Here is a 21,522-nt window from a genome sequence, read left to right on the forward strand (position 1 = left end):
TGAACAGGGCCAAGACCCAGCCCAGCAGGGGGTTGCTGGACACAGCAGACTGTACTTCCTGTTTCCTTCCAAAGATGCGTCTGACGGCCCCTCCAGAAAGCACCTGTCACTGTGGTCAGGGTTGGCTCTGCCGAGCCCCTGCTGTGTGTCTGTGTGCCCACAAAGTGCACATCGAATGGTTCCGAGATGCCCAGCTGTGTGAGAACTGAGGTGCTGGCCAGGAGCTCTGCTCTACCTTAGGAAGCTGTTTGCCAAACTGCAGGAAGTGCTTTCAGGAAGACCCAGGACACCTTTCCCTGTTCCTGTCTGGCCCTAGCTCCCACAGGCAGCTCTTTGGAGGGCACTGTCCCTCCCAGTGCTGGGCCTTTGGAAGTGGCTCCCTTTCCCTGGAAGGCAGCCCCCTGCCTGGCCGCAGCCCCCGCCAAACCTCACCTCTGACTACTCCCACCCTTCAGGAATCAGCTGAAATGCACTTTCTTTTTGCACGCCAGTCTGTTTAAGATGAGATTTTAGTCCTGCTATCTGGACTTAAGTGCTTAACTTAACTGTTTTCCCCTCAGTTTGTGTGGGTCCATGAGCCCAGGAGGATGCAATTTGGGTTCTCCATGATCACAGGTTGGCTAGCTCTGTCTCTTCACTGTCCCGTGAGCCCAGGAGGATGGAACTGGGGTCCTCCACAATCACAGCTGCCCCCAGGCTCAGCGGCAGCCTGGCCCACTGCAGGCCCTTAATAAATATTCGTGGGGCGGGGTAGCCCCACTTACATTCCCTCTGCCCCCTTTCTCCACTGCCTCCCACTCTGGCTGGTGGCTGCTCGTCTGCTCTGTGCCCCATGGAACCAGACCAGTGTTAGAAGAGTGGGTGCTGCTCATGGAGTGGGGAGCCCTACACATGGCTCCTCCTGTGGGACTCAGAGGGGAGGATGACTGTGTGTGAAAGGGCTGTGTATGTGCAAGGGGTGTGTAAGGGGTGTGTGTGAAGGGGTACGAGGGGTATGTGTGTGTAAGGGGTACATGGGTATAAGGTGTGTGTGTTAAGGGTGTGTGTGCATTCATGTGTGGGAGGACAGTGTGGGACAGGGAGGATCTGTGAGGTGTGAGGCTGCCTCCCCAGCCACCCTCTTGCACCGTCACCTCTTCCTGGGTCCTAGGTTCTGGGCCACCCATCCTGGCTTCCTGTCAGTGATCACCGTGCTCTACCCAGCAGAGGCCTGGTCTGGCCCATGCGGGTGCCTGGGTGCTGTGAGTGTGACGCTGCAGCACAGGTGGAGGCGGCAGAACAAAGAACATCATCTCCCCACCCACGCTGGGCCCACAAATCTCGGAGCCGGCCCTGCCTGCTAACCCCATTTCACGGTGCCTTCAGGAGCTGGGGCCGGCAGTCTGAAAGACCCTGCACCAGCCAGAACACGACTGCTGGAATGGGAGACCCATCGGCCAGCCCGCCTTTTCACTGTGCCTGCACTGCATCTTGGACCAGGTCCCTCACCCCCTGGCTTCCGTGTCCTCGTGTCTAACAGCAAGTGAATGCAGACCCTCCCTTTCCAGGGAGGGCACTGACCACTGCTGGGCCTGTCCAGTCTCTCGCCTGGCTCTGGCGTGCCCCACTTTGGTGTGTTTCCCTGAGCAGGGGATTTGTGAGGGACTCTGAGGGGCCAGGAGCGAAGGGGACTGACTGCACAGACAACCAACAGCAGAGGCTAGGACACTGGTGTGTTACCCTCTTCACCATGCGAATGAACGGCCATTTACCTCCAGGTATGCAAAAGTCTACAACTTAACTGCCCCGAGTATTCCCAAAATTTTCCGTTAAAACAAATCTAACTCTGCTGGGTTACTGAGCCCAGATCAGATAAACTTTCTTTAAGCCACCAGGCAGGTGAGTCCTAACGGCCATTGGCCTAGAACGAAGGGCGCCCATGGAATACAGGGAATCACAAAGGAAACTTGGGAAGAGAAAGAATCCTCTGGCTCCCAGGCGCTCACAGCACAGGCAGAGACCAGAGACAACACCCACTTCTGAAGACAACATGGGCCCCTCCTGCACTCCCAGAGGGCTCGAGGGCCTCATCCCTGACCTGCAGCTGCCAGGACTCTGAAAAGCTGGTTTCAGAGCCAAGGCCAGTGACACCTGGGTGCCGCTGGGGCTCGGACTGAAGGGAAGGCAGTGATAACTGGGTTTCCCTGAGAAGGCACCACCTAGGTGACGGTGCCCCCTCAGTCCCGGTCCTGTGTGCACAGCAGCCTGGTGAAACGCACTGGAGGACCACTGTCCAGGGCCACCCACGAAGCACCCACAGCCCCCGGGGCCAGGTCCTCCTGCCATCTGTCCTAGTACGGTGCCCAAGGTGAATCCCTTAGACTGCCTGTAGGTGACACACTGGCAAACAGCAGCAGGGATTAGAACCAATTGGTTCCATTTCTAAAAGAATGAAAACAAACAGTCTGACACATTTCTATGCTTGCTGCGGCCACCACGCTGGAGAGGTCCTTCAGGGTTTCTCCCCCAGCTGATTCAGCACTCACGAAACTGGGAGCACTGACATAAGCCGGCCAGGGCTGGGCCGCATGGAGGACCGAGCCCAGGGCGCCTTCCCCTAGCTCTGTCTCATTTCTCAATTTCCAGGGGTTTCCACGGACTCCCAGGCATGGAGGACAGATTTCTGCAAGTCAATAACCAGTACTGTAATGCAACAGAGCTTGGTGCTCTCTGTCCCCCTTGAGTTTCCACTCTTTTAAAATTTTTAATTACATAAGCAACACGTGGCTTTTATGAAACTGAAATGACACAAACATCTCAAGTAAAGGTACTGCCATCTCTGCTGCTCCTTTCCGCTCCTCGGAAGGAACTGCTTGTATCGGGGCTGGGCCTAAACTTCACACGCGCAAGCCCCTGCACTGAAGCCTCCCCCCACCCAAAACCACGCACCAGATGCATTCCCCGGTGTCTTACTCTATCGTGCAGCTGCGTGTCACAGCTGGGCTTCTCCGCGGACACACAGTCCTCTCCTCCCAAGGGAGCTGTCCTGCTCTGGACCAGCTCTTCTTGTCTGAATGAACTCTGTTGATGGACTCTGTCTTGATTTCCCATTGAATCTGTGTCATACCTTATTGTAAATAATACAGATTCGTGGGTGGTGAGTGCCTCCAGCTACTTTCCCAGCGCTTTTATGGAGCTCTAACTGGTAGTCTCAATCCAATTCCTATGGCAAGTTTTCATTTCAAAACGCAGTCATTGGGCTGTGGCTGTAACTCAACAGCAGAGCACTTGCCTGGCAGGAGTTCCATTCCAAGCACTCCAGAAACATCGAAAGTTAACTGTAGCCGTCGACCGTGGTGGAAACTGATGTTAGACAGTTAAACTCTGAACTGGCATTACTTTTCCAAAATTCTCGGCTCATTCTGTAACTGAGGCCCAGCTCTTGCAGGAAGTACATGGTATAAATAAGGCAATTAAAACTGTGTTTTAAGTTTTTGAGAGAGGCCATGGAATTCCAGGCTAATACAGAGAAAGAAGAAAGCTGGAAGGCTCTGCATTTCCATTCCAGCCCCAGGGACTTCCTCATTTTAACCATGACAAGGCACCGAGCGTGCCTGCCACAGGTGGAGTCGTCTCATCAGTTTCCCAGGCCACTCACCGTCCTGGGCGCAGAGGAAGTCACCCCTTTCTTCTCAGCATCTCTGTGGGGGCCACACTATCTTCCTTTCTCAAAATGCCCTGCCTCTGCTTCACTTTCTGTTCTTTTCCTTCAAAATGGGCCGCAAAGTAGCGAAGTTTGCATCCTGCATTTCTGATGTGCCAAGGTGTCTTCTTTTATTATTTCCTCCTCGTTTCAAGAGCTTCCTTTAGCCATTATTTTAGGGTATGTCTACTGCTCAAAATGTCTGTAAGGTTTTTTTCACTTGAGACTATCTTGAATTTCCTTTCCTTAGGCGTGATGCATATTTTGATGGATACAGGACCCCAGCTGACAGTCTCTTTAAAGGCATTGTGCTGTTTCCTCCTGATTTTCATGGCTTCTGATGAGAAATCTGCTGCATATTTTTTGTTTTCCCTGTGATGGAGGTGTCGTTTCTTTCAGTGAGTGCAAGAACTTCGCTTTAGTTTTCAGACATCTGAATACAATATGTCTTTTTATACATTTCTTTATATGCATTCAGTTTGGGGGTTTATCTAGTTTCTTGAATCAGTAGATTTATGTCAAATGTGCAAATTTTTAAGCCATCATGGTAGATCTTTATCCATGGCTTTGCTTTACATGTAGCTATCCATGGTCAACTATGTTCTAAAAACATTAAATGAAAAATTCAGGAATTAATTAATGAATTTTCAATTAAATGCCATTCTGAATAGTGTGATAAAATTTTGTGCCGTCCTGTTCTCCCCCACCTAGGACATGAACTGTCCCTTTGCCTCGCATATCCACGAGGTCTGTGCGACCCTTCTGTGTCATTCTGTGTCTGTCTCAGTTACTGACTGCCCACCATGATGCTGCAGTGCCTGCAGACGGGGTTCAGAATCCTCCACAGAGTCAGGCCTCCAGCGGCAGTCTTGAGCAGCTGCTGCAGGAGAACGTGCTGCTGCAGTGCTCCGGGTGTTTTCAGTCCTTTTGTCTTTCTCCTTGTTGTCTGGAACTTGGATGCTATGACTGTAACATCTGTCATCGTTCCACAGTTTCCTGAGGTTCTGCTCATTTTACTTCTCCTGTTTTGTTTTGTTTTCTTGTTATTTTTCAGAATGTATTATTTTGACTTTTTTATTTAGACAGGGTCTCACTACATAGTTCAGCCTGGCCTTAGACTCACCATGTGGCCAGGCTGGCCTCAAACTTGAGGTGATTCTCCTGTCTCAGCCTCCTGGGTGCTGGGATTACAGATGTGAGCTGACTAGGTTTCTCAAAAGGAAAGATAATCAGCAACCTAGTATGGGAGCTCTCAGTGGTGGGTGGTTTTGTCCCTTCAGGGCAGGTGCGTTGCTGTCTGGAGACACCTGTGGTTGTTACAAGGTAGGCTGTGTGGGTGCTACCAGGGTCTAGCTGGCAGGTGCTAGGATCCTGCTACACATCCTGCAACACAAAGGTACCCCAACTGCAAGGAGCCAGCCAGCTGGCACTCCTAAGGGCTGAAGCTGAGGAATCTGTTCACCAGGCAGCCAGACAGCACCACATCTGCATGCACAAGAGGTTTTGTGGAGGAAGCACAGCCCAACAATTAAATTAGGGTTTATGAGATTTTATTTCCTGAGAGCAGCAGAGATTGCCGGGAAGAAATGAAAGGGAACATTCTAGGCTGGAGCAAGACCGTGTTCATTGGGAAGCACATTCAGAAAAGAAACAAAGCTTCCCACACAGCTGCCTGGAAGACTTCTTAAAATACAGATTCCTACGCCTCTCCTCAAACCCGCGGAAGCAGACGCTCTTTGGGAGAGCGGGCTTGCAGTTTTAGGACACTCCCAGGTGGTCTGGACATGCACTGGCATCTTCTTCTGCTTCCCAAAAGCAGGGTGGGCAGATGGGCCCTGGGCATGATGGTTTTTACAAGGCTAAGGGACACGCATGAGCATGCACCTCCAGCTAAAAGTCATCTGCGTGCAGCACCATGGCTGCCTTAGACGGGCACTGCTGGCCACTCTGCTTCGTATTCACAAAAGCACGCTCAGGTCTTTCTGAGCAGTGACACCCATGAGTCCTGGTTTGATTAGTCGGGTACGTTCTCTTCTCACACTTCTCAGGACACGTAAGTGTGAAGGTAACGACACAGCCCGTGTCACTCAAGATTGATAGTTACACACATGGGAAGCAGAGTGGCACAGCGGAGAAGCCGCGGCCACCCAGACCTCCCCCACACGCAGACACTGGAGCACCACATGCAGGGTCTGAGCTTCTTCCCGAGCTCAGGGTTGTGTGGCAACGGCTTCCTGGAGAAGGAAGAGTAGTTGGTGAGTGTTGTATACCGTTAGCTGCACATCCAAGTGTCCATGGAATCATGTGGCGCTGGAACAGGCCAGGTGCTGGGGGTCAGCTTGCAGGGGAATGGGACCGAACTGGCAAGTGCGGTGGCGGACTCTGCGGCCCTCCAGAAGTGGCAAAGACACGGAAACGGGTCCAGTGAGCACCCCAAAGAGGCAGCATGATTAGCCCCAGCCCACAATGGCAGCGGCCAGCTCCAGCTGATGAGGTTTTGAAAAGAATTGTTTTGATATACTTAATGCTACAGTATACGAAGTTGTACTCAAGGATTTCAAGGAAAGAGTCAATATGGTAACTACTTTTGGGTCGGGATTATCTGGTGGTGAAACGCTATTCTGCTTAAATGGTATGTTTTGATCTGCGCTGTTTCGCTGTTATGCCCTCTTTTATCTCAATCTCCACTCCATTATTTACTTTTTTGTTTTTATCCGTTTAATTAAAGGGAAAAAAATAGCAGGATGTATTATAGTAACCCACTTTGACTTTCTATTATCTCGATTTGAAGCCCTGTATTACTCTCACCATCTTGTTTTTGACTGATGTTCCCCTATTCTGTTTTGCTGGATAGTATCAGGTTTGAAAGTTTAGGCATCAGCTGTGAAGATAATGAGATTCATTATAACGCCCATTCTCGTTGACTTTTATCTACTTTTGAAGACCTACAATGTCTCCAATGTTTTGGTTTTGTCGGTTTTGTTCTTTACTGTTTTGTTCAATTGTATTATAACTGATGATATAGGCAATTCTATTAGAGATAGCGGGAGGCATTATGGTAACCATTGTTGATCACCTTGTATTATGTTTTTATATTATCTATTATGTCCACCCTTTTGACTTGACCGATTCTGTTTTGTTATGTCACATTTGGTTTTACTCTCTTCCAAAAAAGCAATAAGAACCGTGGGAGCAATGAAACCCAAAATGTGTAATAGTCATTGTACAAAAGAGAGGAAAAGAAAGTGCTCTAAACTATATAACTGCATGTATATTTAAGTGTATAAGATAGAAAATGATATCACAGAGTTTTATTGGATCATTGAACAGAACTGTTTGCAGTATCATTGTTGGAATGTCCACTCTACAAGCTTTAATTTTGTGACTTGAACAATTATTTCTAAGATGGCAATATGTAATCCATTAACTAATGATTTCCTACTGTTCATTTTTTTTCTGTAAATCTGTATAACTTGTACCCTTTCACTATTTTTTTTCTTTTCTCCTTAAATAAAATTAAAAAAAAATAAATTAAATTAAGAAAAGAACCATCTTAAATCGGGCACAGTGGTGTATACCTGCCGTCCCAGCTACCTGGGAGGCCAAGGCGGGAGGACGGGCAGGTCAAGCCCAGCCTGGACTCCTTAGCAAAGCACTATTTTAAAAAGATAAAAAGGACTGGGCAGGTAGCTCACAGTGAATGCTTGGATTCAGTTCTCAGTACTGAAAAACAAACAAACAAACAAACAAACAGCCAGAACCATCTTAAATGCCACACTAGGACAAAATTAAGGACCAGTACATTTTGCATGTCACTGGTCCTCAGAAATTGGAACTGTGTGTGAGAAGCAGAAGTCTCTCTCCGCAGAACTGCCTTCCACTCCTCCACCCTCTCCCACAATTCTTCTCGGTGTTGTTCCTACATATGTCACAAAGGGACAAGCACGATGCACTGAAGGCTACAGAAAGCTCGGTATCTTCGGTAAGACTCCGAATAAGCGTGTGCAGTTCCTTTTCGATTCACACCTTCCCAGGAAGGCCAACCTCGACCTCATGCTAGTGTGAGTGGGGCTCCGCATGCAGCCTACCTTGATATACACCTGGTCCACACACCTGCAGCCTGGCCTGATAGGTGTGCACGCATTCCCTAACACCACTTTATTTTTGTCTTTTCTGTCTGATTTGCACTCAGCTGCCTGCGTAATTCCCATTGCAGGTGCAACCTCTCTGAGATACTTGTCTCCTACTTGAGATGCATTGTTGCTTGTGCATGTCAGAAGATTGGCCAGGGGGCGGGATGCGTGAGTGTGGAACTGGGCCAGGAGGAGCTGCGACGTCACCATAGACCCAGGTATCACAACACAGCAGAACCCCCTGGGACAAGCATTTTTCTGGGGGCAAGGACCTTTCAGGGTGTTCTGAGCAAGGCTACAGACGGACGTACCTTTCCCTGCAGTCTCAAAGGGCTTATGATTTAAGAAGTTTCTATGTGATGCAAACCTGCTTGGCTGGAAGTGGGCCAGCAATGCAGCATACAGGAGCTGCCTGAGCACCTCCTCAGGGCTGAGCGTTCAAGCAAAACCCTCGCTGTCACTGACAGCAGCGGGAGGAAGGGTGAAGAACAGTGAAGTGGGTGAGCTGGGCAGGTTGGGGGGCTGCTGGCCACACCCAGCAAGCAAGCACTGGGCGAGTCTGCAAGAAGGTGCTGCCACTGCATGCACAAGGCTGCGGGCCAGTTCTGGTGACCTTGGACGGGCTGGGGCCCAGGGCCCAGCACAGAGAGTGGACTCGGGGGCCACCTGCCTGGATGTGCCTGCAGGCTGGTCACTCTCCAGCAAGGTGACCATGGCAGATGGTTAGGCCACTCTGTGCCTCAGTTTCCTTACCCGTAAAATGACTGCAGTCACGAATCCACCTCCCGCTTATTGAGGAGCTCTGCCGTTAGCATGCGTAAACGCGGGCACACAGCACCTTCAGGCTCTGGCCGATGTCATATCCCTGCGGATGGGGCCCCTGAGTCTTCTGCCACAATGTGAACCTGAAGCAAAAAAATTCTACAGTGTGGAGTGTGTGGAGGAGGAGAGTTGGAGGGGAAAGTCAGAAGTAGGCACATTGGGCTCAGCTCTGCCTCTGATTTTGGAATTCATCGCTGAAAGCCTCACTCTGCTTTTTCTTCCTCTTTCCCTTCCTTCCTTCCTTCCTTCCTTCCTTCCTTCCTTCCTTCCTTCTGCCTCCCTCTCTTCCTTTTCTTTCCTCCCTCCTTCCCCTGCCCTGAAGCTTGAACCCAGGACTTTTCACTGAGCTACATTTTTATGTCTTTTTTTTTTTTTTCTGTCTTTTTCCTTTTTATCGGTACCGGGGATCGAACTCACGACCGCCTGCTTGCAAGGCAGGCGCTTATGCCGCTGGGCTAAATCCCCAGCCCCATATGTCTTATTTTTTGAGAAGTGCCTCACTAACTCATTAGGCTGGCCAGGCTGCCCATGAACTCGCAGTCCTCCTGCCTCAGCCTCCCCACGTGCTGGAATGGTAGGCATGTGCTACCACGCCTGCTTCCTTTTATCATTTTAAAAAAAACAGAGCTAAGGATCTGAGAAGCAGCTGCTGGCTTCTTTCTGAATGTGAAGAGTTGGCACCACCCCTGTCATCTGCAAGAACAGTCATTTTTCACTGATGGGGACACTACCATCTTCACCTCCAAACTTCCAGCCTCTCCACCTTTCCCCCAGATTTTTAAAGACTTTTTCTTGCTCCCATTTTTTTCCTGGTGGCTTGTCAGAACGATGAGAGGTTTGCAATAGAGAAGACCTCAGTGGAGAGCTGCGGAGCTGGGTGCTCTTGGGCAAGTCCTCTTACTCCCATAAGATAAAGTCTGGTAAAGATGACGGGAAGCCCCAAGCAGTGAGGTGCCCACGGGGTCCGAGGTGGTGGCGTTCATCTTCCCAGCATGGCGGCACTGGGCAGCACACCCAACTGACTTCCTCTTAGATCTCAAAACCTTTTCCTCACTGGACTGTGTCCGCCAGGATTTCTCCGAAGAATTTCATTTCCAGGTTGTGCAACACTGCCCAAGGGCTCCAAGCTCAAACTCGGCCTCCTGCGATGGGGGCCACCATGTCCCTCCGGCCCTACAGGGTGGGGTTTACCCTGGGGGGGGGGGACAGTCACCCACTTAGCCCTGCTTCCAGCCACTTGGTCACACAGAATTGAGCCGGGGAGAGGCAAGAGGCTTCATCACAGTCCAGCAAGGAAATGAGACCTCTCTGTTCTTTGTCAGGAAAACAAGAAAGTCCTGCATGTGTGATGCAAGCACAGGACTCTAACCTCTTACAATCTATTCCAGTAAATGGAAACCAAATTGCTCCATTCAAATTCCAAATGCCACATTAAAAAAACAAAACTGACAGACAAAACAAAAACCTCCCAGGCTGCGAGGGAGAATCCAAAATCAAATAGCGGGTTACAGTGTTTTCTAGAAACAATTAGACTTAATTTTCAGACCAAGAAATGCAATCATCAGTGAGTCTTAGAATCACAGGGCTTTATCAAGCTCTCGGGGAAGAACTGCAGAACTGCTGGATGGCGTGGTCACGGTGATTACCGTCACCCCCAGATCATCTCGACCTTGTCACAGTCCTGTGAGATGGGGCGAGTGTCCTTCCCACTTCACACGTGACACTTGGGGACACAGCGAGGCTGGTGACATAACCAGCATGTGGGCAGCTGGATTTACCAGAGTTCATGGCCACCCTGCTGTCCTGCCCCTCGGGATCTGGGATCTAGAAGTGGCTCCTGCACGCAGGATGGGAGCACAGGCTCCCAGACCTCTGGGGCCTGCTGCTGCATTGGGGTGCAAGGAAGGGTTTCCGCTGGCACCCCAGTTGCTGCAGCACCTTCCTGTACCCTGAGGGCCTGGAGACGCTCAGGGCCTCAGTGTTACACTTATCCCTGGTCCACAGCTGAGGAAGCAGGGACTTGGTCGGTTGCTCTACCTCTCTGAGCTCTCACGCTGATGACACCCTTCCCAGCTCCCTGTCCTCACCCGGCCCTGTGCTCAGGCCCAGGGAGGCAACAGAGCAAGGGCCAGCTTTACAGCCAGGCCGGTGGCCACGTGATCTGATGCCTGCAAACCTTGGTGCTCCAGGCTATAAAATGGGTGGCGGCAGCAGCTAGAATGCAGGCTTTGCTCACGGCAGAAGCCTCAGAATGTTGTGTAATATCTGACCAGGCATGTAGTAAATGCTCAGCATGCATTTTTAAGAAGAAACAGAGGAGCCAGGGATATGGGTCAGTGGCCTGGCACCTGCCCAGCAAGTGCAAGGTCATGAATTTGATTCCTGGTACCAGGGGGAAAAAAAAAGAATAAACAGAGGAATAAAATACTCATACTGTTTCTGTATGGATTAAGCAAGATACTGTATCTATAAGGCATAACAGAACTGGGTGCTCAAAAAAATCACAGTTACAGTCAGCTATTCATACCCACAGGTCTGCACCCAGATTCAACCAAGTGTGGACCAAAACCGTTTGGGAAAAAAACTGCGTCTGTACTGAACTTGTTCAGAACTTTTCCTTGCTGTGATGCCCTACACAACTGTTTATATGGTGTTTATGTCAGGCAGTATGAGCAGTGTGCTGATGGTTTGCAGTGTATGCGCGACACACATAGCTTATATGCAAACATGACTCCCTTACACAGGGGCCTGCGTGTCCACGTTTTCCTATTTGCAGGGACCCTGGAACCAGTCCCTGGCGGTAACAAGGTGCACCTGTGACTTGGTCAGTGTGTCAGACATTGATTTTCATTATCCTGCTGCATTCTCCCGAGAATCTCATGAGACAGGTCTTACTATGCCCACCCCCACCCCCCCTTTTTTTTTTTGAGAGAAGAAGCCAAACAGGCAGGAGGTCAAAGAATTCTTAGAGGAGAAGTCATGTCTTTCAATAAAAAGCATGCCTTAAAAAGCAAGTCTTGGTTGCAGAGTCCAGGAAAGAGGAAGGCTGTGGGACATGGGACTCTGGGTTTGGGCTGGAGGTGTTCCCTCCCAAGGCCTCCACCTCTGAGGGTACCCCAGGACCGTGGGTAGACTCCACCCTGCATCCGCCATCAGCAGAGACCCAGTGCCCAGCTGTGCCATTACCGACAATAATAGGAACACTAATGAATTGCAGGCTGATGAGTTGCTGATTGCAGGGGAGAAAAAAAATTACAAGGGAGCTGATTGAAAGTCTTAATAAAGCTCATTCTCAGGGAAGGGCCCAGCTTGGGAGGGGAGGGCTGGGATATCATGGGAAATTTCTTGGATGGTTCTGATGGTCAAATTGGAAGCATTTCTTTCCTCTACTTGCCGAAGCCAGGCCATGTTCCACACCCTGTCGAAACTGCCTGGTTCGTACGCAGGAACCTGAAGGGCAGGGGTGGCATTTCCCATAGGGCAGCCCCATCCCCCAGCACAGCTTCCCACTGTGGAGGTACCTGAGGTGCATCCTGGACGCAGGTGTCCGGGGTGCTAGTGTAGAGAACAAGGAAACAACAGAGAGAGTGAGATGCTACCGGGTGAGAACAAACAAATCTATTCTTGAATTCCAATAGTAAAAGGGCCATAGAAATTGATTGCTAAAACTTGAGGCATGCAAAGCCAGTTTTGCTGGGGTGGGAACTTCCTGTGCAGCGAGTCTGCAGAGAAGCCAGCTCCCCTCTGGCAGGAATCACCCTCTTGGTGCCCCTTCCTCCCAAAGCACTCTCCTGCTGGCAGAGGTGCCACCTAATTTAACTGCAAATGCCCTGACAACTCTCACAACTCTCCGGAATGCATCACTACTGGTCCTTTGATCCGCTGCCACTGTGTGCCCCCTTACAGATGGGGAGCAGCCAGAGGGGACGGATGTCAACACCAAGTGATTTGGGATAGCTCATTGGAGATGGCCTTGGGGAGAGAGGTGTCGGAAATCACCTGTGGGAAATCACAGTATGAGGGTCAGGAGAGGCTACATGGAGATCCTCTGGAAGGGACAGAAAACGACTCTCTGAATCTGCTGGCCTCCAACCAGCTGTGGATTCAGGGCAGAAGGTTCACAGGTCTCTTGAGAACATTGTTCTCTGTCAGTCACTGTGCCAGACACAGAGGGGGCCGGGCCGAGAACTTCTCTGTGAGTAGAGGAGGCTCGGGGTTAAGACACTGAGATGGATGGATACAAAAATCCACACAGCCAGATTGGACATGGCTGGAGAGTGCAAGGGCTCTCATCTGGTCTTCTCCAGGAGGTCACCATCTAGCAGATGCACAAACTCCAGGGAGTGCAGTGGAGTCTCTGTGTAGCTATTTTATCCAGAGTGACCTAATCAGGGGCCCTTGGGAAGCTGGATGGTTAGGGAAGTTCATTCAGCACCTTCCAAGGAGCCAGGCCTATGGCACACATGTTATTATCAGTTTTTCTTTTAAGACAAAAGACGTTAATAGAGCATTGTTTTTTCTAAACCAAACCTTCAGTATTCAGGTTTGATGGCAGTGTGGGCACTTTGGGATAAATAAGTGAGTTTTGGTTGCAGTTTGGCTCTTGGCTCTCAAAGTTTCGCACCATTGCCCTTGAGGAAGCCTGCAGGGGGCTCAGTGTGGGAAACCAAAGCAGGTGGCCACTCCGGGCTTCCCTTCCGGGCAGGACAACTGCTGCCCATCCTTGGGCCCTTGGTGGAGGAGGGCAGCCCGGAGAAGGGCTGGGAAGGCTCCTGTTGTGGATCTGCCATCCTTGGGACTCCCAGGGTGGGAGGCCAGCTTTGGGCACAGCTGCTGGTGTTGGGGACAGGGGACTCCTGGACCATTCCACATGCTGTCTTATCGTGAACCAGGCAGAAGCAGATCAGATGCTGGCAACGCCCACAAGGAGAGACCCAGATGCCGTGGTGAGGAACAGGCGGGCTGCCGGGAAACCTTCCCCATCCGGAGCCCAGGCCCCAGCGCGGGTCCTCGCCTCTCCTCCCCCTCTGCTTCCCGGGTCCTCTCCTGTCCGCTTCCTTCTTCTCATGTCTGCATGTCCGTGCAGTGTGTGCTCTGTTACACGTGTATATACACCACATCCATGGTTTGTTAGGTACGAGCTTTTTACATTTAATGTTTCCTCATCCTTCTACACACTGACACTTGTTATAGTAATTCACACTCACCTGCTGACTTTCTCACCATTATGCACACATTCTCACACACACACACACACACACACACACACACACACGCACACGTACAGAGGAGTGGCAAACAATGGTGAACAATGTTGTAGAGGCGAAGACCACTGCAGGGCCCCAGCACCTGTCTGCCTGCGCCACAGTGACCATCCTTTGGAGGATGGACCCTTTTCTTGGTCCTGGCCTCTCTTCCTCGCAGAAATGAAATCCTGCACGCACCTCTCTGGAAGCACTCAGTAGGTGTCGGCAGAGTGATCTGACGCTTCTCTTAGTCTATCAGTTTTAGTCACACTAGAGACATAAGCAGCAAGAGCGGGAGTGCTGTGCAAGTCCTCCCTGGGCTGGTCAGCAGCCTCGCCTGGTGCAGGTCCTTTTTCTCAGGGTTGAAGCTGTGTGCACTGCTGCTGACCACGGCGTGGTGACGTCACCTCCCTCTGGACTGTGTAGTGCGTGGGTTTTGATGCATGCATGACTTCACTGCCTGGGGCTCCCCGGTTCTCTACCTGCTCCCCCTTTCCCTTCGACACCTGCTTTGCTACCATCGCCGCGATCATGCCTTCCCACAGTGCTGGGAGTGAGGACCTCGTGCTGTGCGGCCTTTGACAGGCTGCTTCCACGGAGCAGGATGCCTCGGGCTCTTCCATGGGTTCCGCCTGCCTGAGTCACTTCTTTTTATGGCCAAACAGTGCCCAGGTTTGGGTGAGTCAGTTTGCTTCTCCACTCATCCACTGAAGGGCATCCTAGTGGTTTGGATTTTTGCCCATACTGCTTTCCACGGCGTTTTGGGCCATTTTCCTTGTTTTCCTCCCTGAACTGACAGCCTTCCCGAAGCTCTGATCTAAACATGTGTGTACTCTGCTCTTACTCAGGTGCAGATCCAGCAGAGCCCCCGCCACGCACTCATGTGGCCACTTCCGGAACATCGGGCTGCTGTGAGTCAAGCTTTTTCAACCTGGATGCTGTGGGCAACTTTGAGTTAGGGGCCTGTGCTGGGTGGTGTGAAGGTTTTGCAGCCTGCTGACAGCATTCCTGCTTCAAACTGTGACAGCCAAAAATGTCTCTGGATGCTGTCACATGGCCTGGGGGCAGGGCACACCTCACTCTCACCCTCCCAGCTGCTGAGAATCACTGATTTGCACATTTTGTTATTGTCATTGCTATTATGATGAGAACTTCAATGCCACCCAAACCCTCCACACTCGCCCTGGTGAAGGCTCAGCTAGGCAGGACAGCGGGGGGCATCCACAGCTGCCCCTGCCTCACTCTGGCCCTGTTTTGTGTTTGCTTTAATCACAACCAAATTCGGTCACCACAAAGCCTGGCCTCTGGCAGCTTCCTCTAGAGATGACAGATTCAGCATCCCAGCGAGTCTTAAGTTGCTCCAGGTGGTCTCTTGGCTGCAGCTGTGACTATGCCACAAGCCCAGCAGTGGAGTCGTGACAGCTGCTACCCTCTCTGCCCGTGCCCTGGTCCACCCACCAGTGGCTCTTGCTCGTCCTCCCTCCAAAACACACTGCAGACTTTCTGCTCCTTGCCAGCCCGCTCTTCCCATCCTGGTCCACCAGTGCCTCTACTCTGTTCTGTTAGGACACCTGTTCTCCAAAATCCATTTTCCACACTGCTCCCATCACATGCCTTGGCTCCAGCGATGTCTACTCCTACTGGAAATCCCCAAGTGTGCAGGTGACACGTGGTTGCCACTCTGTGGCTCCAACTCCACCTTCTGCCCAGATGTCTCTGAGTGGAAGTCGGAAGAACCAGAGGCTGCTCTCAGAGGCCCAGGCCAGGAGGAGCTGGATGTCGCCCAAATGCCTTCCTGGGTCTGCTGGGCGCACTGATCCATCCCTTGCTCCTGATTTGCCAGTTGTTCCTTCCAAGAGGGCCAGGCTTCTGTGGACACCGTGAAACCGTGATATGGGATGTACTGGGCCTTCTCTACTTGGGTCCTGCCCGGTCAGACCTGTGCGCTCTGGCATCTCCAGAGCCACCTGGAGGGGAGGGCAGCCATGAGCCACGGAAAGCAAGAGGAGGAAGAGATTACAGCTCAGTTTCTCACTCTTCCTACTCCTGACGGGCTTTTCTGTGACACAGCACTGGCCGTTCTGTTGGTATGCTTGAAAACAGAAACCTGTTCCAACACGACGGGTGTGCGGAGAACATGTTGAGTGTGCTGTGAATTCTGCATCTGCTCAGACCTGGTTCAGCAGTGACCACCAGCAGGTGAACTCAGAAAGCCTCGCCCAGCTTCGTAGACTGCCCAGGGACACCAGAGACACACGTGTACATGATGGCTGTTTGTCACCACCTCGTGTGCTGTGAGCCATGCCATTCACACCTGGTGGTCCTAGCGCCCCCTCTACACTACCTCACAGTGTTCTGCGAGCTGAAACCACCTGCACTGGTTTTTGAGTAGTGGACCTTTTTGCAGAGTAAGTCACTGTATTCATTTCTCTGTCCCTTTCATGATGGGACTGAACCCACGGCCTCACCCTGAGCTATGCCCCCTTCACTGGCAGACAGGATCTTGCTGAGCTGCCCAGGCTGGACTGAAACATACTATCCTACTGCTTCAGCCTCCAGGGTGTCGGGATTACAGGTGTGCACGTCCACTGTTGGTGTCTTTCTAAACCACACTCCTGCTGGTCCCTGTTTTATTTTGTTAATGCTGTGTCCCAGCCACACTTTTTCCACGAGCCCTGTGGTCCTCAGTGTGTAGCTTTGCACAGCGTGTGGGCTCTGAGGAACACGTGTGGTTTGTAGTGTGACCGACTCCAGTCCACACTGCCACTCCAGGGACAAGGCCGTATCAGTAGCCAGGCTTCCCGTGAAGTGACTGGCCAGCTAGATAATTGGGAGCTTTGGTTTTCTCCTTCACTTCCCCTCCTCTCACTCTTCTTCCTGTCTAGGTTCGCATGCTTCCCTGTTCCCTTCACCCCACTGATATGTTAGGAGCTTGGTGTGGGCTTCATTTTCGAGGGAATCCAGGCTCAGACACAGCATCCACACCAAGGAGACAATAGCACAGGTGCAATCATAAGGTGGACTCAGGCTCAGTAGCACTGTGGAGCTGAAGCCTGGGCATGAGATGGGGTGGGAAGCCGGGCTGGAGGAAGGCAGAGAGGTGCTGGGGTTGGGAAGGAGCCCGGACGTTAGCACTGTGCTTTGACTCACCTTTGAATGAGCAGGCTCAGGCTGAGGTGGGAAGAAGGAAAGACCTTGGGCAGCGCACGTGAGTGGGCAATGGAGCCCAGGGCCAGGCAGCGCAAGGGAGCGGGGTTCAGGAAAAGTGGCCTCTCCATTCTCCTGTGCACGTGGGAGGGAGGCAGGGAGAGCTCAGGGACTCAAGGTCTGGTTTTGTACACTGCACTATTTCCATTTTGGGGTTGGTCACTACTCTTCAAAAGGGAAGAAAAAATCTTCAGAGGTGCTAAGGATTCCCAAGGATGTAGGCAAAGGATCAGAGCCACAGCCACTGGAGAAATGCAGAGCTCACATGCAGGCTGTGTGTGTGTCTCGATGTGCTGTGCATGCATGTGCGTGTGCACGTACGTGAGAATGATGCAAGTGAAGGCTCCTGGTTCTATTTACTCCTTTCAGGGAACAACAACCACAACGCAGTAAATCAGGTGCAACGCTTGTGTGTCTGAAGCATGGCCAAAGCAAGGAGAGATTCATTACACAGGGACAGCTGAAATCTCAGAGTAGATTAAGACAACAGACAGTGACTGGTAGGAACTGTCCTCCAGGTAGGAACTGTCCTGAAGACACCCCTCTTCTGGGGGTGTGTGGGAGCAGGGAGCAGGTCTGCCTGACCGAGAGCTGGGGAAGTGTGCGGATCCTCTCTGTGTGGCCACTGCAAACCCAGCGCACAGCTCCATTGAATTTGCCAGCTGAAAGCCACAAGGAGACGCGAGGTCTCTCGCACTGTGATGGCGCGCAGCGTTGAGACAGAGAGACTCACAGAGCGGTTCTTAGGATGGGTGGAAGCCACTTCTCAGCAGAGTCCAATGGCCTGGAGAAGCAGCAAGGGTTCGGGCCTGGGGGTGGGGAAAGCTGGCTTCCAGGTCCCTGCTGCTGACAGGCTTTGGGCAAGTCACACATCCTGGAGGATGCCCAAGTGTTCTTGTCACACAACTTTACCCCAAACTCTGTTCCCTTCCCATCTGTGCTTCAATGGCACACGCATAGTGATGCCCAGCAGGCAGTGCTGTCGCCGGGGGGCTTCCTCCCGTGTGTGCCCCAGAGCCCGCAATATGGAGAAGCTTGATTCTCAGGACAGTTCTCAGGGCAGATCCCCTTCCACAGAGGAGAGAGCCCAGGCAGAGAGAAGTAAGGAACTTGCCTAAGATCACGCAGACAGTAAATGGTGAGACGCAGTATGGTTCTCCTCCAACTCAGGGAGACGTTTTAGTCGGTGCCAGCCTGTACATTCCTTGCCTCTCCAAGACGCTGGCAGCTAAAGTCTAGCTGTGGCAGCCCTGGTTTAGTTTTGTTTTTCTTTGGTATTTTCCTACTGAGCTATAGTGTCAGCCTGCCTGGCTTGCTGCCCAACCTCCCTCCTTCCCTTCCTAGACAGGTTTTGCTAAGTCATTCCATTGCCCAGGCAGGAATCAAACTGGAGATCCTCTTGCCTCAGCTTCCCAGAGTGCTGGGATCAAGGCAGGTGCCTCCATGCCCAGCCTTAGTTTCTTTATCTGTAAAATGTAGACCTCATCTCGCCATACACGGCCTGTGGAGGAGGGTGAGGCTGGGCTCTGGCACGGATCCTGCGGCAGTGCTCAGACCTCCTGCCACGTTGTACCTGCAGTGAGGACCTTGGTCACCCGCATCCCCGGGGTTTAAGTGCTGGGTCTCACACAACAACACGCTTTTTGGAGTCACCCAGGTTTGCTGCACTCAGGTTCTGCAGGTTCTGCTTTCCTTGTCCTTTCCCGGGGCGTGGACGCTCACTTCCTGCCGTCTGGAGGTCAGATGGCTGGGCGGTGTCCAGTCTAGTTGCCCTCGAGGCCAGACACAAGGGCAGGTTCCCCCTTAGCGAGGGGCAGCTTGGCCTCACTGCTCCAAAGCATTGGTGTCCTTGCTGAGTGTTTCCCCAGTGAGTGGAAGGGCACGGGACGAGCGAATGCACTCTGACCAGACAGCCCATGTCCACATGCGGCTGCAGCACGGTGGAGTCTGGGGATGTCCCCACTGCCGTGGGCCTCCATCTCCTCCAGAGACAGGACCGTCCCTGCTCTCTGTGTGTCTCTGAGGAGTCAATGGATGGTGCTGGGTAGTCCTCAAGTACAAGCATGACAAAATCTGACTTGGAGTTTAAAACTCCTCTGCTGCCTGAGACAACCCTATCGGGGTGGTAAGAGTCTATTTTAGGGTATAGAAAAGAAAGGTCCCACATCCACAAGAGGCAGAGCCAGGACACGAACTCTGTAGTGTTGTGGAAGGTGGCTCGAGGACTGAGTTGGTGGTGGAGACAAAGACGCCCGGGGTACACTCTGAGGGTGTCAGTTTAAGTGCTTTGGATCTTATTTCATTCATCTGTGAACTGGAAATAATGCCAGTCCTGCTTTTTTTGGAGACAGGGTCTTGCTATTGCCTTGAACTCACTACAAAACCCAGGCTGGCCTTGAACTTGCAGCGATTTTCCTGCCTCAGCCTCCTGAGTGCCACCACATTTAGCTTAGTCCTGATGGCTGTAGAAAGAACCAAGTGTGCGAGAAACACACGGTGTGGGGAGTTGTGAAAAAAAGATGCAGAAGAAACCCATTTCACAAGACCTGTTTGTCCAGACAGACTGCCCCTAGGGTACACCAGGGTACTAAAGCCTTGAGAGGCACAGGGCTGCGCCGTCCTGCCCTGCAGGGAGCCACTCAGGATGAGCAACGTGGCCAACCTTGACGCTAGGACAGCACACCAGCCTGTGGGTTCTGCTGGTCACTGTGGACCTCAAGAGTCAGGATCAGGTATGTGACAGTGACGCTGGATTGTCGATTTGATGAGCTTGGGAGCACCTAGGGATTACTGAAGCACACCTTGAGTGTCTGGCTGGGTGATGAACATGAGACCCTGGTACAGTATCTGGTCCATCACCCCTTTCTCTCTGGCAGTATTCCCTGCTCAGCTGCCTGGCCACCAAGAAGGAGCAGTTTGGGCTACCACACTCTACTGATATGATGTTTTCATCTTAGAGTCAGCCAACCACGGACTGAGCCCCCGGAAACCATGAGCCACGTTAAACTTCCCTTCCTTAAACTGTGGTCTCAGTAACTGAAAACCCCCCGGGGCAGCAGTGCATGATACAGGGGCTAACGTGTGTGTTGCTTTGAGATTTCGCTGAGCTCAAGATCAGGAGGAATTACACCACGCTCCCAAGTCTGTCTTTGAAGGCTCCTCAAGCAGTTTCACTGGGTGAATTTTGGGGAACATTTCTGGTGCAGTACGAATCCAGCTCTTCACTGTACCCTGCACCCACCTTCTGGGACACAGCGTTCCGCGGGGCCCTCCTCCTGCCTCTGTTAGGTCCTAGCTCTGGCACAGTGACGTCAGGGATGTGACACCAGCCACGCCTACGCCTCTCTGTTTGTCTTCCTGCTCCTCATTACTACGAGACTGTGCTGGGGTGAGACCGGTCAGGGTGCTGACCTCCTGTCACCCAGCTGAATTAGTGCTGGATCAGCCAGTACAAAAACGCCCCAAAACATGGGCCTGTGGAGACTGCAGAGCCTCTGACTGGACAGCCAAGCCCCATACTTGTGTGAGCTGAGCAAATATTTCTTATTCACCACAAGGCAGTGGCTGTTGTTACACAGCAGCAGCATGACGATGACTAACCGATACATAGGCACTCTAAAAATGCCGCCAAGGATGCCTGTGATTGCATTTGGCCACACAATCCAGGCTTTCCCTTCCGCCCCTCCTTCAGGGGTCCTGTGTCACAGGCAGGGAGCTCCCCCCACCACCACCACAGTCTCCTATGGTTTCCCCCTTCTGCCTCCCTCTTCCTCCTCCAACCCATTTTACCAGGCCGAGATGTGATTTAAATAAACAGGCCGCATTTGTGAGGACACACTTGCACCAAGGGCTGGGACTCTGCTGTCAGAGGGGTGGAGCAGAGTGCTTGGTCCTGCATCCCCCACACTGCCTGTGGTCTTGCTGCCACCGGCCCCTTGCTGTCTCCGTGGGACATGCAGACCCCGGCCATGCAGCTGTCCCTGGAACCCATGACCCTGCCTGCATGCTGAGGAGAGCAACTCAGTCCGTCTAGTTCCCCAGCCGCTTCCTGCTCTGCAGAGCGATGGCATCAGTCTGTTCATCTGTCCAGCTACCTGGGAGAGCAAAGGAGCGGTAACCCCAGGGGTGCGGTAGTACCCACTCCGCCTTCTGTTACTATAACAGCATGTGCGGTGCCATGGGACTCCAGCCCACGGTCAGCATTGGGAGCCGGCTCCAGGCCCCCACCGCTAAGTACCGCGAGTACTACGCTCGGCCTACGGACGCATGCATTTCACCTTAAACCTCCCGGCAGCGAACCTTTAGAGACCCGGTGCCATGCTGCAACTCCAAACCCACGTGCTTATCCCAAAGTGCCGGCGCTGCTGTTAAACCTGAACACTAGGAAAACAGCTCTAGTTGGCATCTTCTGTCTTAATAACACGTGTGCTGG

The 21,522-nt window shown here is 52.1% G+C and overlaps 1 protein-coding gene across 3 annotated transcripts in view; it reads right to left on the reverse strand.

Annotated features, from left to right (window-relative positions):
* Window positions 1–21,522, reverse strand: part of Zhx2 (zinc fingers and homeoboxes 2) — a 136,315-nt gene that overhangs the window by 47,417 nt on the left and 67,376 nt on the right. Inside the window, exon 3 of one of the 3 annotated variants that reach the window (XM_063231149.1) lies at window positions 8,569–8,720. The exons of the other annotated variants lie outside the window; for them this stretch is intronic. The gene's annotated coding sequence lies outside the window, so the exon portion shown is untranslated. The remainder of the gene's footprint in view (window positions 1–8,568; window positions 8,721–21,522) is intronic. 3 annotated transcript variants of the gene reach the window in all.

Source organism: Cavia porcellus, unplaced genomic scaffold, assembly GCF_034190915.1.
Source record: "Cavia porcellus strain 051 isolate PalLab524CR breed Dunkin Hartley unplaced genomic scaffold, mCavPor4.1 scaffold_19, whole genome shotgun sequence".
NCBI lineage: Eukaryota > Metazoa > Chordata > Mammalia > Rodentia > Caviidae > Cavia > Cavia porcellus.